This window comes from Telopea speciosissima, chromosome 1, assembly GCF_018873765.1.
Source record: "Telopea speciosissima isolate NSW1024214 ecotype Mountain lineage chromosome 1, Tspe_v1, whole genome shotgun sequence".
Classification (NCBI taxonomy): Eukaryota; Viridiplantae; Streptophyta; class Magnoliopsida; order Proteales; family Proteaceae; genus Telopea; species Telopea speciosissima.
Genome location: NC_057916.1, coordinates 6301378 through 6314362, shown reverse-complemented (window position 1 = coordinate 6314362; position 12985 = coordinate 6301378). Strand labels below are relative to the sequence as shown.

Genomic DNA, 12985 nt, shown 5'->3' with positions numbered 1-12985 from the left:
CTGAAAGTATGACGGTTCCTACACATCACATTCAAAACAGCTAAATAAATAATGTTGGGTATAGTCATGGGAAAACTGAGCAGAAAAAAATATAACAAATGGAGAAAATAAAACGTACCTGTGCAAATTCATGAACCAACCAAACATCCATATTAAGTGAACCACATTAAAGTCATTGCCTTGCTTTTCTCCTGGATTGCAATTTAAACGGTCTGAGGCTTCAAGCTTCATGAATCATTAATTGTTGAAAATAATCAGCGGATCTCAAATAAAAAACCTTATGTACCAACCAACAATCATATGCACACATGAGAGCAACTTCACAGTAAAGTTTCAAATGTAATTTTTCTAAAGAGTATAAATAAGCATTGAGCAGTTAGGTGTATGAATCTTACATTAAAGGAAGTGAAAAAACAGAATCCATCAATTTCCATGATTTACGATATTACTGTAGATACGTAAGTATGTGTGCCAGCTAAGAAGAAGCTAGTTTGGTTTCAAAGAACAACTGCCAACATAATTTTCAAATATAATCAGCAGATAAGCTTTAAGAATGATGATACGAGGGGGAAAAAAAAAGGCAAATTATTACGTGATGGGAGAAACATCTTCCATCTATTGCACAAGCAGAATAAATATAATAATGATTGGAGACATAAGAGATTGTAAATGAACACATTCAAGGGAATGAACAAACAAAATATTAAAAGTCGTATGAAAGTACATACATGGAAGCTTCATAAACAAATTTTTTTTAACAAAAAAAAAGGTAAAGAACTCAGGCATTGGAAACAGGACAAGTTTGCATAACCACTCCATCCCTTATCACCCATATTCTCCAAAAGACTGTCATCGCCTCTAATAGATCAATCCAACTCATAGAGTCAATTTGAAATCCTAGCAGTGAACAGAATGTAAATCTAATACAGAAGATAAGGGAATAAATCCAACAAACACTTGATGCAAAGTAGTGCTATAGATACTCCCAAGCCAAGGACATACAACAGAATCAGTCCAGAAGTTCACAACCAAGAACAATCTCATCAATAAAATTACCAAATAATTAGAAACAGAAATCACATCTATATATTTCTAACCGCTATAAGTTGGCCTAAATAACGTTGTAATATTTGCTTTCAGGAGGAGGGAGGGGAGTCTTAATCCGAGATCAAAAAATTGCAAACCGAAAACAAAGAAACCACGATCGAACCCAATAGGGTAAAAAGCGAGAGGGGAACGCCTGGAATCACCTAGCCACTACTACATCGAATCAGAGACTTGCCGCTAGTTAGAAGCGAAAGGACTGTCATCATCAACTAACATAAAGAACACCACCAATCAGGCATCAGGGATCGAAACAAAGACCCTCAAGGAAACGTATTCTAAGCACTCCTCGGAAAAATATTCTAATCACTTCTTGGCAACCTATTCTAAAGGTAACTCAGCATTTTCGTTAGGGTTTCATGGCTCAGTGCTCAAGGAAAACCAAACAAGACACCCGTTAATTCATATTCGAGCAGAAAGACTCCTCAATCAAACATTGAATTCACTCTGTAAATCATAATCCGATCTCTTTAAATCCTCAAATGATACACAGTCCGTTCTGATTGCAAAGGCAACGCTTAACAGATGAATTAATCCAACATCAAAACTCAGAAAGAAGAAAGCGAATTGGTATCAGTATCTCGATCTGTTCTTCCGCTACACATATCTAAGTTCTCCTCCTCTAACCATATCTAAGTTCTCCTCAATCGTACAATATAATCCATAAATAAAGTAAAAAATAAGTGCTGGGTTCCGAGACAAATAAAAGGAATCTTACCTCTCGTGAGTCCGAAACTTAGAGAGCTTATTGAGAGAGAGCGAAATAGAGTAGAGAAAGAAAGCGGGCGCGCGCGAGAGAGAGAGAGAGAGAGAGAAAATAATGCAAATATGAGGAGAGGGAGGCTGTGGAGACGGGTTTATATAGGAAATATCGAAGCTAACTCGCCGGACAAATATTTCTCCGACCGCCGTTAAACCTTACCCGGCCGAACAGATAGTTGTATTTCTCCTGATTTATGGTTTTGTGACTTTTGTTTTTATCCTTTTAAGGAAATAAATAAGGCCTCTCTACTTGTTAATAACCCCTAATTTTCTACCTATTTACAATAAAGGCCATTATTAAATACCGGCGTTGATTTTAACGAGGAGAAATCTTGGAAAGATTTTTTGATAATGAATGGGGCTAGATGCACTGTGTCCTTTTATTGGTTAACTTCTCTGTCTCAGAGTATCAATTAAGGAAAATGAATAAACAAGTAAACAACTACATAGTTAGGTGCCACCAATATTATTTTTCTGATCTTTTTTTTTGGTAAGAGATTATTTTTCTGATCCAATCCAACTTATAGTTTCTCTAGCATGTATATTTACACAAATCTCCTTTAAATTCCAATCCAATTGTGATGGCATCCCAAAAAAAACATACATATACTAAGTTAGATTTCATTCTCTCTCCTGAATAAGGGTGTCAATTGGTGGTTTGGTTCGGTTTCGATCGAACTGAATCGATTTCTATTTGTTATTAGACCAATCTGAAACTAAACCATTAAGAATTTTTTTTATTTTTTTTTTGTTTCGACCAAAGTTTGGACTGATTTCTTATTAATTTGTAATGTAAATACTTTTGGGTTACGTTCAGTCCAATTTTCAAGTTTATGTATATATGGGAAAATTAATGGGAAAATCCTAATTTTGGGGAGGTTTTGATTTCTTATCTGGTTACTAGCAGTTCAGTCTCAGTTTTCTCGGATTCAATCCGGTGCATTTGATCAATCCGATTTGGTTTCAATTTTTTGTTGTTTCCATAAAACCCCTTAAAAGCAAACTGATAAGGACTTGGTTCGATTTAATTCATGCTAGATTGATCAATTTCGATCCATCCAACCAATTCAAGCTTAACTTTGACACAAATCACATGAAATTGAGTGGCTTCGTGTGAACCTTTTGGAACATTATCATGTTTTTTATTTTCAATAATAGAGACATTGTAGTTTTGTATGGTTGAAAACGAGATTTGGTACAGTTGCTCTTTCAGTCCCTTGCACCATTGTAATTGTATTTATTCCGCAAAGATTTTTTCAATGGGTTATTTATATGGTGAGAGTTTTTGTCACCCAAAAATCTCTTTATTCACGATAAATTGATGTTATAATTGAACTCCTAAATCAGTGAGTCTCATCATCGACTCATGTTCTTATTAACGAGAGTCTGAAATATTCTTCCTTGATTGAATCAAAAAATTAGATACCAACAAAATAGATCTCTTTTCATCATGATTGAAAGAAAACTTGGTCCTAACCAAATATATATATAGCAGAAAATGATGTGATAGGAGGTTTTCTTTATCAACTATATCCCAAGCTGTATATAGTTCATCAATATGTGGAGACATGAACTAATCCTATTCAACTAAAATTTTCCATATTAACAAAGGTTGAAGAGGCATAACAAATAGGCATCTTTTGAGTAGCCAAATAAAAATAATGGTAGCTTAACTTTACATTATCATAACTCACAAATTTCCATTCAATTGCTCAATACAATTAATTGTGCAAGTTTCAATTGTCATAGTGTGAGTATTTTTGCCAATGCAGCCCACCTATAAAACACATATTCTTTGTAGTATTATATTAGAAGGGAGATAGATAGGGAATCTTATGTAATTTGGTTGAAATATTAATGATATTTTAGATATATTAGTGTTTGGCTATCTAATTTCATAGTTTTTAACTTCAAATAATGAAAATTTTGAAAGGATTTTAATTTTCCTTTTACCCTTGATTTCTAAATTTTTCTCTTTGACATTAATGAGCCCATCAATCCTGCCATGTCATATATCTACTGGATTCATTATTTTGGTTGGCTGTAATTTTTTGATAATCCCAATTATTTTAAAGTAATTACTATAACATGATAGTTTAAATTTGCTTGATGATCTCTTTCATACGTGGCTTTGTTCTTCCTTCTTTTATTTGTCCCGTAACCAAATTCATCATCATTTATCAATTAAAAAAAATCAAGATTCATCGTTAAGTGAAATGACCACCGCAACCCTATGGAAATGCTGAATTTCTTGGGGGTGTGGTGGTCATTTCACCTATTCCTATGTTTGGGCGTAGGGATAGTATACCGCACTTGCCCGGGTAACATTTTATTTTCAGTTAAAAAAAAAATGCAATATAGAAACAGTGACAATTCTAGGTAATCTACACACTTCATACTCTTCTTGGACAAGATTCCTAACTTTCTTATAACTTAGAGGTTTGCCACAGATGATAATAAAACTACTTCCCTTAAGGAGAATCATTTGAAGCTGAAATGATAAAGAGGTCAATTTTGTAATAAAAGGTATTTTGGTCAGTTGAAGAGTTTTGTGGACACTAAGATTGTTTTTTGTTAGAGAACTCACGCTAGGAATCGGATCATGGCCATATTAGGATTTAGGGCAAACAAAAATCCCCAAAGTGGAGTGTGCAGTCAGCACTAGCACGAGCGCTTTACGAGAACTTTTCTTTCGTAAGGAGAAGCGCTTTTTGGATATCCGATTCAAGAACCATCTTGAGAACCCTTATAAGCAATTAAATATTAATACGAGTACAACAAGTTTCAGTTATTTGCTTACAAGGGCTTGCTAGGCTGTTAGCTTACTGTAACCATAGGTCCACAAGTAGGGGTGTCCATTTCCATCCCGAACCGGTTGGATCGATAAAAATCGAATGGCTCAACCCAAAGTAAAATGAGTTGAATCCTTAGCAATTTGGTTTTTATTTGGAGTTTTATGAAATCGATAGAAATCAAAATCCGACCAATTGGAACTGATAAAAATCTATACAGTCAATAAAATAATTGTAGTAGCCCGATAACAACCCGTTAAAATTTAATCTCATTAAAAATTGACAAAAGTTGAACTGAAACTAAAACCGATCGAAAGTGTCTTTTGATATAATGGTTTGGTTTCGATTTGACCTATTATCAATAGGATCAAAATCAGCAATTGACACCCCGAACCGCAAAGATCTTAAGATAATGTTTTCTAAGGGGTTTGCTCAGTGAGTTGGTGGTTGCCTATAAAGGAGCTACCATTACTATAAAAAATAAGGGCTCATGTTCTCTGTGCTGCAGCGCAGGCTGTGCCCAGACACATGGGTCTGCCACTTAGGGGGGCAGGGTGGTCATTGTGTCTACTCCCATGTGTCTGGGCGCAGCCTGTGCCCCGACACAGAGAACATTCTCCCCAAAAATAATTATCACCTCCCATTCGCTATCCGCTCCAAATTCCTCCAATTCTTCACATAGGAGTGAAAATGACCACCCTATCACACCTTGAGCAGTGTGTTCAGGTAGGGGATAGAGTGGTCATTTCCGCTCCAATGCTCTGTCTCTGTGAACCTACCCAATTTTTTAAGTAGTCTAATGGGGTTTGTTAAGTGAAAAGTGAAACTTTAATGCTGTTCTGTAGAGGGAATAGGATTTTGATTCGACCAGTACTAAGAGACTAAGAAATCTTTTACATGACTGATCACCAGATATATTTATGCATGTGGTTAACTTAGAAGTGGAAAAAATATTCATTTTTTTTTATATAAATAGGAAAAATTTTATAACCCTATCGCAAGTCTCCCAATTCTCTATTAGACTTAAATTTTGCCTACAATATGAACCATACTTCACTACTTACTTGTCAAGTTTGTTTGTTTGTTTGTGTTTTTTATTTTTATTTTTTTTCAAGGGGTATCTGCACACATTGGCCCAACTAATCCACCAGCAACAGGACAGCCACCGTGCCTACTGTTGCACTAAACCTCTGTCACAGTGGCCAACTAGCTTGAGACTGAGTGATGGCTGGCCCAAGGAGGTGAGGGCAGTGGGATTCGAACTTAGGACATCCGATTTTACAGCTCGCCCTAGCTCGCCACTGCGCCAACACTCCTTGGGTTTAGTTGTCAAGTTTCAAATCAATAAATTCCATTATAAATATTAGGTTCTTTTTTTATATAATTTCTATTTATATTTATGATCAATTTATGAGAATAAGTTATGGATCATAAATAATAATCATTTGGCTACCATTAGATATAATAGATTATAGAATGAGAAAATAGGTTTGGTATAGATATGAATAGAATAATTTTTGTGCAATTGTTGTCCATGTACTCATCTTTTCAAATAATGCAATAGGGTTTAATAAAACTCTATCAGAAGCTAACTAGGTGATAAAAAGACCACTGCCACATATAAACAACAAAAGGCTTCTAGCTATTTCTATCACTAATTTTAAAACATTTACAATACTAGAAAGAAATAAAACAAATTTCTCCTCCCACCATCTTTCAAGAATAAAAAAAAATATTGAAAAAGCTAGCTTAATATGTGTATGAGACCAGAGGAACCATATATAAAATAGTTATTATGTTCAGAGTCCTGTAAGGTTTAATAAAATATACTCCAATCAAAATTACAAGTTATCATGTCTAGACTGGCCTCCATCCCATAATGGTTGTCTCCCATTAATACTTTTAATTTGGAAGAAAATAATAAAAAAATTATTTTGCTCATGTATTTAGAGAGATTATCAAATTTGACCATTTTTCATGCTTTACAATTTTATGTTTTTTCTTTCTTTCTTTTGAAAAAAAAATTTCTTGAATAAGTGTGTCAACCAAAGAGTATAGGATGAGAAAATAAAATTTTTGACTTATGCATGATGTATTTATTGGTTGATTAAAAATATCCAACACCAAGGTTTTGTCTGTTTAAAACTAAAGGAAAATAAATGAGCGTTGAATTAAATAAAAAAAATAAAAACTTTGTAATCATATTGGTGTAATTATTTTAAAATTTTATAAAATATAATAATTAAACTTTGACTTAATTAGTTCCATAACCTTTTTTTTTTTTTTTTAAAGAGAAGGAAAATTTTATTGAATAAAAGGAGGCAAACAAGCCTATTACAGAATACTGGCAAAGAAAACTTAAAATTAAAAAGGGGGAACTCAGTCCTAAACCATAATGGCGAGGGTTTCAAGCCACTCGCTTACTCGAGAAAAATAAAACAAAGCTACGGGGGATCTACGATGTGCACCGACAGGGTCCTTGTCCTATTTGATCGTCGGAGGATCTCAGCATATACACCAGGCCGATCAAAAGCCACACGAACCAAAAGAGCCTCCTCCTCTAGTGAAAAGGGAGATGAAGTCTCCTTTTCAACCAAAGATTTTTCTACTGCCGTGTCCACGCCTTTAACACTAGGCTTTGCTTTCTTTTGACGTCGAGTTCTACCAATAATTAGTTCCATAACCTCATTTGTCCATTTAACTCATAATAGATTCGGTTGGAAAGTGAAGTAAATTTAATCATTAGATTTAGTAAACTTTTGAGTTAGTCACACAATCAATGTTAGTAATTATAAGAAAACTTTTATCTTTTTTTTTTTTTTTTTTTTATATTATATTTTCTTTCAATCCATTTTATTTCCAACCATAGAGCCTAAGGAAATATTATGAATGTATGGTTTGTAAAGCTTCTTGTTTTAACTAGATCCGTAACCCTATAATCGATATCTTCTCAATGAACTCAGAATTTTCATTATTCAGATGATTGACTATTTTTAAATAGGGAGAGGGTTCCTTACACTGCTTAAGTGCAATTTCAGACGAATGAGGAAACCCTCTTTGGAATTTAACTAGGGAGGGGCATTTATGATATTATACCCTCTAACATGAATAATGATATGTGAGAGAGAATGCAATTTCATTTTTAAATTGGCGTTATGTAAATCTTTTTCCCATTTGAATATAATATGACTCAATGAAAATAGGTACTGTAATTCAAACCGAAAGGAAATAATGCAATCAACCAAACAATGTTTCATGCAAAATATGTACTATATCTTAATAACATTGGTCAATTCAAAAGTAGACTTTATGTTTTTCTTCTAAGGTCTTAAATAGATTTTCTGAGGAGGACAGGTAAGGTTCTCCACTTTAAGGTCAAATTTACTAAATTGTATTGCCTCTAGAATTTAGAGTTATAGATTGAGATTCATTCCATAATTTATCAAGATGAAACATCAATAAATCCAAAGATTCTCTCAGAAGACATACATTGATATGTACACCCACCAATCCTTCTAAAAAAATTTAAAAAAACAAAAAAAAATGAGAGGAGTTTCATAGTTTTTAATGGTTTGACTTAGGAGATTCCTCTCAACTAATTTAAGGAGATCCACCAAGAAGTTTCTTTCATGCCTATCATACAAAAATGTTTTCGCATAGAACACTACCTTAGACACATAAAAAAAAAATCCACTCTACTCCAAACAATTCCTTATCATTTGTGTAGGTATTGTATGTAATATCATTAATAAGTAATAACTATTAGGGAAGGGGTTTGCTGCCAAGCTACGTGACCCTGCACCAGCACATAGGGGCCAATGGGAATGCGTGCATGAGCATCCAAGGGAAGGGTGGGATGGTCATTTCGCTGTCCAATGTGAAACGGCATAGGGGGTGCTACCAAGCAGCGTTCTTGTTCCCTAATGATTGTCATTACTCTCTTATAAATATTTGTATTTACTTTTATTATTTCTTTTTTTTTTTTTATAAGAATTTAATTTCACTACTTAACCCGACTATATATAACACATTCAAATGTAAACCACTATTAAGAATAGTTTACCTGGTAAGCTTATCAAGATTCAAGACAGTCTAAATATCTATCAGGGGTAGATCATAGATGCGATGACCAACTTATATATGAGTTCATGTTTAAGTAAGCTTATGGGGCATGGGCTTCCTATAGCCCATGAACCATTCTCCGGATTTTCATGTTATACAGATGGTAAAATTCCTCCACCTATAGGGGGCGGTTAACCCATCATCCTAAGGTTTACAAACCTCTCCTAAGATTTGTATACGTACTAAAATACCCTCCCAATATCTATTCTCACCTTCTCCTGCCCCTTGATGAGTGGAACGTGAGTGGAGGAAAATTCGGTCCTATGTTTTTTTTACTCATAGAAATGGACTTTTAGAAGCCGAAAAGCAAAAGCACCATAAGTTTCCCCAAACATACCTTACAAGTGTCCTTCGTGAAGATATCACCTTCACAAAGATCTTTTAGCATCAAATGCTATTCTATTCAAGTCCAGGCCCACCATAAACACCAACAAATCAGATAAGGCATCATCTTCCACACAATTCTGCTTTTCACTGTCTTTGTTGGGCTTGGTCAGACAAGAAAATTAATTTTCAAACTTGATGGTTTGGCTTAGAAAATCCAGATAACTTACATAAAAGGAAAGTAGTCACACAGCCGGACCGCGCTTGTACAATACTTTTAATTAGCGATAGTAATTTTTGCATTTTGTGACGGTTTGTTAAGTCACAAATCGTTTATCCATTGTCTTATTTCAAAGATTATTTAATATAGGGGTAATCTTGTCATTTTTACATAGACAATGATAACTTTTAAAATTAATATAATGATTAGTCATTTCTAACTGATCTTGACAACCTCTTTTTTCTATGACTAAAAATTAGAAATGAGACCATTTTTTTAGTGCAAGATATTGGATCGAATTGGGTATTGAATACTTGTAAAACCGATACGGTATCATCATGAATCGGTCGTACCATATAATTTTATTCCTTATTTTTCTAATTTTCCCTTTAAAAGTAGGTATTTTTACTATTTTACTCCTTGATTGTACCATTTCACTGATACAATATTGACACGGTATTGGAATCAGTGATTTGCGATACCAATATTGATACCAATACCTCAAACCATTAATGAAACAAAAGACAAAAAAGTAAGGTTACAATCTTATTGTAACCAAAATTGGTGACAACAAAATTTTCCATTAATTATATGTCATACATAAGATGTAAACTAATACGTATGAGACTCTCTAAATGACACCACTATAGGTGTATTTGACACATTCATTTAATTGCCCATTGTCTTATTTCTAAAATTCTTCAAATTATGTGTATAAAATATTTTTCAAAAATAATGGAAGTGACTTATTATTGCGTTGTTATAAAATACTATCATTGTCATACACATTTTTTAAGTACATATGTGAAATCACAATATTCACCATCATTGGAAGAAAAAAAATGTCTCACTTGATCATTTTTTTATCTTAATCAAATTAGATCCACCTTAATCCGCCTCATTTCTAATCAATGAACCGGTTTTTTTCTTACTCGGAGAGGATCTTAAATATGATGGACTCCCATAAACCCGCCTTAACCAACACTTAATTTTAGGGTAAGGGTGAAAATTATACACCATTTAACCTAAAGAGGAGGGTAAAGAAAAGATTTTATACTGTTTAAATAAATAAAATTATTACTGTCTTACTATCTATTTACCTGCCTTACTAGGGATACATAAAAAATTTCATGCATGTTAAACATGGGAGAGGGTTTCCCATGCTGCCAGTGTAGGAAAGAATCTATACACACCAATCAATGGTTGTCGTGAGAAAGATATCATTTATATAAAGCTCACATATATGGAATAAGTGCGAAAAAACAATAATTAAAAAAAAAGACTATGTAAGAAAGAAATTGCATTCAACGTGACAACCTTTTCCCTTAGGACATTTATAATAAAGAAACTAGAAAAAGATGTTTTGTTTGTTTAGGTACCTTGGGCTTAATTCATTCTACAACTCATAAGCCATAGCCCATCAGCTCTAGGTCCATTACATTGATGAAAATATAGTTTCTAATTATAGCCACTTTACAATGATAAAGAGTTAAAGACTCCCCGGCCCAACACCCTTTAGTGGGTGCAGGTAAGGCCATTAATTATCCTGACCCTACCTTCCCTATTGAGAGTCATAACTCATAAGTCACAACCTTAAACAAAGCAGACTTTGTTGAATTCAAATGCACTATAAAATGGGTCAAAAGTGGCATAAAAATGCAGAACATGTTTTGATAATGGAGATTAATGGCATATGAAGCATATATAGGTGGATCTATATTCAATTCTGTTTAATAACAATATCTTATTAAAAATAAAAGTTAAAAAAAAAAACATATTCATCTCTATGGCCAGTTGAATTGTGGAATTATTTTGTACTTAAATTTAAATTCATATACATAATTTCCTTTTAAAATTGTTTAATCTATTTGGGTTCGATATGTCTTGGATCCAATATTGGCATTATCAATAACTTGCTTGATTACAAGCTTAATGACCAACAAGATAGGTGTGGGATTTTCCATAACATGGACCAATCCACCTCAAAGTCTTACTGCATGACAATGAGTTCATTGACCTTGATGAACGCAATAAGGGTTAAATGATCGCCCTGTCCTTGTGAAATGAAAAATCTTATCAATGTGCTTTGATACAGGGGCCATGCAGCCTGACAACGATTCCCCTCCCATAATATTATTAACTTCTAGGGGCGCTGTTCTCTGTGCTGCAACGCAGCCTACGCCCAGGCACATGGGGTGGATGCAATGACCACCCTACCCCCCTGCACAGGCTACCCATATGCTTGGGCACAAGCTGCACTGCGGCAGAGAACATTCTCCCTAACTTCTAAAACTCCCTAATGTACTATCTTATACCAATTAGGAAGAATGTTCTCTATGCCGCAGCACAGGCTGTGCCAGGCACATGGGCCTGCCAATCAGCGGACCAGGGTGGTCATTGTGCCCACCCCCATGTGGCTGGCGCAGCATGTGCTGCGGCACAGAGAACACCGCCCCAATTAAATATTACCTAATATCTTTATCATTTACCCTACAGCGTTCTGTATTACTCCTGCGTCTGGTCCCCGAAAATCTTCCGATTTCGGCAGCGATTTTCCGATCCAATACGATAAAGATGGTTGCTTGGAGGTCAGTTCGAAGATTGGGTTTCGATTCCTTCGTGTGAGGTGGTCGCCCGCAACCATCCCATGACGATCCCGTCGAAGATTTGGAAGACTTGAAGAAGAGATGATGATAATGAATCCACATGAATATGGATTTCAGAGATTACTTTATGGCCAAGTTCTTCAGGGTATTAATTCTAATGCTTAGCTTTTTGTTTTCTGTTTACTTTTCTTACTTCTATGGAGAATTTTTTTTTTTGGGTAAAATTATAGTTAGAATAATTCGTTTTTGGTACTAAAAGTGATAATTAAATTTGAAGCTCTCGAAATGTTAATCCCTCTGGTTGTCTGTGTCGCATTTCTGCAATTACTTAGTCGTTACTATGTTGGCAGTTTTTCCATTATATCTCCAATTCACCTGTGTTGATCAATCTCTTGAAGTACTTATTTGGTGAACTACTGGTTTGAGTGGTTTCCTAACATATTGTCCATTCTGTGCATGAAGTGATAATCCTTTGAAGTAATTTAATCAGTTTGTACTTACTTTTTGTGAACCAGAAATCCTCTGACCACCTGAGGCCTGATATGCTAGTAGTCTTGAGGGGGGGGGGGGGGGGATATTTCTGCAAAAGGATCAGAATTGACGAGTCTTAAATTGTTATCTGTGCTTCAGCAGTTTCAATGTATGGTAGAATCCTTTCTTAGTCTTATTGGTGACAGGGACATTGGAGAATGCATTAAGTTAAGTGCAGAACTCATCAATCGAATATCTAGCAGTTTGCCTGGATTGGAATCAACCGGTTGTGGTGCTTTCAAAGTTAGCAACATTAGCTTTTTCTCACTTAAAAGCTGTAGCTCTTCTTTGTGGCAACAATGATACGGTTTGGTGTTGAAAAAAACCATAGAGCGAGAAAGTACAGATCTGCAAACTCACATCCAGTGTAGAACTGAAGTGACAAAATGGTTCCAAGAGGTTCCATGTTCATGAGAATTCTTGGCAGTTTTCTGTAGAGAGAAAATGCCTTGTCATCTGGTTGTGGACCTGTCCTCCTACTTCAGATCCCTTTTGCACCACACAACAAAACGCAGTTGTACTGA

General features: G+C 34.7%; 1 long non-coding RNA gene and 1 pseudogene across 1 annotated transcript; one reads left to right on the top strand and one right to left on the bottom strand.

Moving 5' to 3' along the window:
• Position 1: 1 nt before the first annotated feature.
• On the bottom strand, positions 2-1888 carry LOC122668480. Its single transcript, XR_006333912.1, has 3 exons — positions 1823-1888; positions 119-225; positions 2-40 (listed from the first exon to the last, which is right to left on the bottom strand). It is a non-coding gene; the product is annotated as an uncharacterized LOC122668480 (long non-coding RNA).
• A 10148-nt stretch (positions 1889-12036) lies between these two features.
• On the top strand, positions 12037-12985 carry LOC122648513 (annotated as a pseudogene).